Source organism: Callorhinus ursinus, unplaced genomic scaffold (assembly GCF_003265705.2).
Source record: "Callorhinus ursinus isolate GAN/ISIS: 27379988/994484 unplaced genomic scaffold, GSC_fseal_2.0 scaffold12, whole genome shotgun sequence".
Lineage (NCBI taxonomy): Eukaryota > Metazoa > Chordata > Mammalia > Carnivora > Otariidae > Callorhinus > Callorhinus ursinus.
In genome coordinates this window covers 35,002,608-35,007,915 of record NW_027397074.1, presented here as the reverse complement: position 1 = coordinate 35,007,915, position 5,308 = coordinate 35,002,608, and the positions used below count along the sequence as shown (strand labels likewise).

General features: G+C 38.9%; 1 long non-coding RNA gene across 1 annotated transcript in view; it reads left to right on the top strand.

Annotated features, from left to right (window-relative positions):
* The window catches only part of LOC141373791 (uncharacterized), a 22,912-nt gene extending 18,895 nt beyond the window's left edge, over positions 1-4,017 (top strand). The window contains exon 3 of the long non-coding RNA XR_012380114.1: positions 3,909-4,017. This is a non-coding gene — a long non-coding RNA (uncharacterized lncRNA). The remainder of the gene's footprint in view (positions 1-3,908) is intronic.
* Positions 4,018-5,308: the final 1,291 nt, after the last annotated feature.

Here is a 5,308-nt window from a genome sequence, read left to right as displayed (position 1 = left end):
CCCGACTGGGCCGCAGATCACAGTTTATGGCAACCCCGAGCTGAGAGCCCGCGACTCTGCTCCGTCTCTGCAGCCAGCTTCCCCGCTCTGATACCTGGGAGCTCTGCCGCACTCAGGCACCCCGGTCTCTCTGTGACCCCAAGGGTCCTGAGACCACACTGTCCCGGGAGGATTCCACCCCCTGCTTAGCCACTGCAGCGACGTCCCTCCACGGAGCCAACTTCTAAAAGGTCCGATTTTGTGCTCCGCGGCTCTAGCACTTGCCAGAAGCGGCCGACGGAGGCCCCTCCCCCGCCGTCTATCCTCCCGAATATCGCCTCGGATTCACTTCTCCGCACGTCCTACCTTCCAGAAAGTGGTCACTTTTCTGTTCAGAGAGTTGTTGCTACTCTCTTCTTCGGTCTCCTGTTGAGTTTGTAGGTGTTCAGAATGGTTTGATCCCTATTCAGCTGAATTCCTGAGACCAGACGAAATCTAGGTCTCCTACTCCTCCGCCATCTTGCTCCGCCCCCCTACTTGGATGTTTTTGAGGACACTCATTATTTATCATATTCTGTGGTGCTTCTCTCAGAGGACCTATCACAGATTTCTCTCTGGACTTGGTACTAGAGAGAGTGGTGCTTGGTACTAGAGAGAGTGGTGCTTCCTCCTGTGTTGCTGGCTTGTTCTTATATCACAGCCAGTACCCATCTACAAACCGATGGTCTTTCTCTCTTTTCTGTGGCTGCGTGGAAACCCAGAGACAGCTTCGTGGGCTCTTTATTTACAGAAAATGAGTTAGCACTCTAGCACCTGGTTTTGTATGTACAACTTCATCTTAAATAATTCATCCACCTTTTCCTTTCCTTATTTCTTACTGGCCCTCATTTCATTACTTTTTAGCTTTTCATTATTATGTTTATATATTATAAACAGACTTAAAATCCTGTTTGAAATGGCAGAGGAATGGAAATTAAAAGGAGAAAAATGACAGATTTTAAACAGAAAACACACGCAACACAGTTCTCAGGCATTCCATCATTGTCTTATTACAAAAACTACAATGCAGCTTACTGATTTCTTTTTCTTTAAAGATTTATTTGTTTGAGAGAGAGAAAGAGAGCAGGGGGGAGAGGGGCAGAGGAAGAGGGAGAGAGAAACTGAAACAGACTCTGCGCTCAGCCAGGCGCCCTGCAGCTTACTAAAATTTTTATTAACTGACTTAAAGTTATTTTTAAGAAAATTAGGATTCCAGAAATCTTTGCTATCATTCCCATTACTGATGACAATGGACTCTTTCATAGCAGTAAGACAGAACACGAACTGGAAAGGTAGGAATGGCCCATCACCAGCTGCCTGATTGGCTTAAAGCTCTCTGCTGATCTGTCATCAATCTCATCATTCATTCCGGAGGTTAAGAGCCCTTGCAATTCTTCCATCAACTTCTCTGAACTCCAATTACAACTATGAACTCCTACAGAATTTTTTCTTTTTCTTTTTTTTTTTTTTTTTTTGAGAGAGAGAGTGGGGGGAGGAGCAGAGAGAGGGGGAGAGAGAGAGAATCTTAAGTAGGCTCCATGCCTACCGTGGAGCCCCAATTGGGACTCAATTTCACAACCCTGAAATTATGACCTGAGCCAAAATTAAGAGTTGGACACCCAACTGAGCCACCTAGGCTCCCCAGAATTTATTTTCGATACTATTTTTTGCTATCTCCCAAATGCTATATACAGGTGTTGTTATTGTAACATTCATATTTTTGTATTTTTGTGTTCCTCACTTTACCTAGCACCCAACTACCCATGTACTCAGGATCAATATTACTTTCTGCTTACTAAGTAACAGCATTACTATTTTTATGTAGGAACCCTACAATAGGGGGCACTGCATAATAATCTTGGATACTCAACATAGAGGTAAGAAATAAAAAACTAAAAATCTGGGGCTAACAAAATTAGCCCTTCAAGTTATTAAGAAAAGCCCTAGATCTGCTAGGATGGTAAGGTTTTTGAAGAGCAACCATAACTATGAAGTCACCTCAGCAATTAAGATTTTTTAAATAATGCTTTCAAAGCCTTTTAAATTATTTTACTCCATTGTAGAAATTCACCAACACCTCATCAAAGGCTGTCTGTAAAGCTGCTTGGATTTTAAGGCTATCAAGGGTATGGCCACAACCTATTTTTTCAAGCTGAGTGATTTTCCATTATTCTTTTATATATTTAATTTTCCAGCCAAATCATTTCATTTACTTAAGCTCAAATGGCTCCTCTCGTCCCCTTATCTTGCTCGTAACATGGGGCCTGCCTAAAGTACTATTCATGTCTGTCACACAGCTAAATCCTATCCATTCTCAAAGAACCAATGAAAATGTCACCCCTTCACGATGGTGTCTTTCCCTATTTTCCAATCTGAACGGAATCTCACTCTGCTACATTTATACCACTTATTATCTGTCTCCCAAATCATGACAAAATACTGCCTTTGATTACATTTTGTTTTTTTCTGTATATGACATCTGCTAACTGGTTAGTTCCCTGATGGAAGTTAAGGCTACTTTTTTGTTAACATTCTAAAAACACCCACCTTACTCCCTTCAACCTAGTCGTTAAATGTCTATTGAAGGAACCCACCAACAAAATCCTGATAGCCATGCATCAGCAGATCATGATAAAGCAAATTAAGTGTTATTTGTTTATCCGTTTGATGTATGAAACAAGTGTCTTTTAATCACACCTACCATTTATGGCTGTGTGCATATGTATGTACATATTTAAGTATATATTCATGATTTTGCAAAACACATTAAATATATATTTAGTCTGCATATTCCAGTTTTGATTAATCATGGAATAGTTTTCCTTCACAGAGACTGATAAGAGTTACTCATAAAATGCAACTCTACATAATAGTACTCACCTTGGTACTATTGCACTTAACAAAGCACTTAAAAATTAAAAATTTAGAGTGCTCTAAATTACAGGATTCAAATTATTTTAAATGTGTGATTAAATATGCTATAAAATTCTTCTGAACACTTATTTTATTTGTTAAAGAACATATGTTCTTCCTCAAAATAACTTGCTATTTTTGAACTATTACTCAGCCACACACCCTTCCTACAAGCAGCAAAGTCTACCTCAGATAAACGTTGATTTTACAATATTTGAAAGACTTTCCTCTGCTACTCTATGCCAAGTGAAAATTCATGAGTCATAGGTGAATGACAGGGGCAATCTTGGAGTTAATTTTTCCTTAATGCAACTGTCCTGAAGTAAAACTTGTTTAGCAATTAATATTTTAGGAACCCCTTCATAGACATAATTTTGTTTGCTTCATAGCAATGATGAAAACAAGTATCAGTATTCTTTCCATTTTTCAGAGGATACAGTCAGGTCTTAGAGGAATTAAGTGAATGGTCCAAGGATACAAAGTTAATTAACTGGCCCCAACTCCTTATGCTATTACATTTAGTTTAAGATTTGAGGCACTGATTAGTCACCTTACATTTGTTTGAACTGTCTTTAGATAGCCACTTCTTTAAATATAGCTGCTTCCAAACTAGCCAATGAATTTTGTATTGTCTGCCTTCTCGTTATGTTTTTGGTCATTCCTTTTTCATTTGATCCACTGACTTCGTGTTAAGTTGGAAACTTTTGAAGTATATCAAAATATCAGAAAAGTTTAAGTCAATGCACCATGTTTAAGCACTGGCAGAGACAGTGCTGTGTATTTCCAACCCCTGTTTCCTTTTCTTTCAGGGCATATGGCCAGATGACATTTCCCAGGCTCCCTTAGATTAAGTGGAACCATGTGATTAAAGTATAACCAAGGAAAGGTAGTCAGAAGTGGTGGCTAGCACCTCCAGGTCTGGACTAAAAATGACACCCTTCGATGCAGTCTTCCATACTCTCCTCTCTTGTTTATAGACCAGATACTAAGGATCCACTGGGGACAAAAAGGCCTTCACTGACAGTGAAGCCAGGCAACGCAAGAAGCTGGAATTCCTAAATAACTGGAGAGAATAGAGGCTCCTAACACCTGCCCCACTACCACCAACACTAACTCGAACTAGATGATGACATGGTGAGAAATAATCCTTTATTGTATTAAGCCATCAAGATTTAGGGCTTGTTACAAGTTACATTCACCTATCTTAATTTAAACATGAATGAATAACTATTTCTCTTTTAATAAACATTCTATAAACAAAAGTATATGATTTCAAGTATAAATTCCTCAGCCATTATTATCTTTCATAATCAATTAAATGCTTTTAGGAGTTGCTTTGGTGTAAGGAGGCCTGAAACAAAGAAAAAAATTCCAAAGCGTTAAGTAGTGGATTACGCGTAGCTCTTTCAAAACACAACAATAGTAAAGTATTCTTAAGTTTGGTATTTTTAAAGTCACTCCTATGTTTCACACACTTTAGGATATACAGAATATATACGTGGATATATTCTATATATAGGCTAGAATAAGTCCATTATATAGAATATATAATTAAACTACTCTATTAAAAACCTAAAATTTATATGGATAGTGCTCACATTTTAATGAAAAGCAAATACTATTTGTCACCCATGAAGAGAGGAGAATGGTGACACAGTCCCCAACTTTCCGACAGTTGACCTATGGTTCTCCAAACTATTCCTGGAATTGGCTGCACGGCACTGATTCAAGTCACCCCTCTAGAGTTGGGTTATCACCGCAACTGGTTGTAGTTACACATTTCTCCCACTGATGTCCTCAGATATTTCATAAACTTTTTTTGGTCTAAGTTGCCTATTGAAACAATAACCTCATGAAGGCAGAAAATTCTAATTTCTACTTATTTGATATTGCTCTGTGCTAGTAAATACTGAATTTTCTCATGGTCTCAAGACCAGCTTACCAGCACATGAAACTATCTGTACAATATGTAAGATACTTTCTTTAGTGAAAGAAGTAAAAATCTAGAGGAATATGAAAATGTAGTGCATCATTTTTGGAAAGCACACTCTCAAGGGACATAAGCATATATGCCTCACATAATTTCCTTCCTTCAACTCATACTGTAACGATAACAAAGCAAATTCCTTATGCTAACTTCATAGTAATTTACAGAATTGGGAAATATTTTTTTTGAAGATTTTATTTATTTGACAGAGACACAGCAGGAGGGAACACAAGCAGGGGGAGTGGGAGAGGGAGAAGTAGGCTTCCCGCGGAGCAGGGAGCACAATGCGGGGCTCAATCCCAGCACCCTGGGATCATGACCTGAGCCAAAGGCAGGCACTTAACGACTGAGCCACCCAGGCGCCCCAGAATTGGGAAATATTTAAATCTG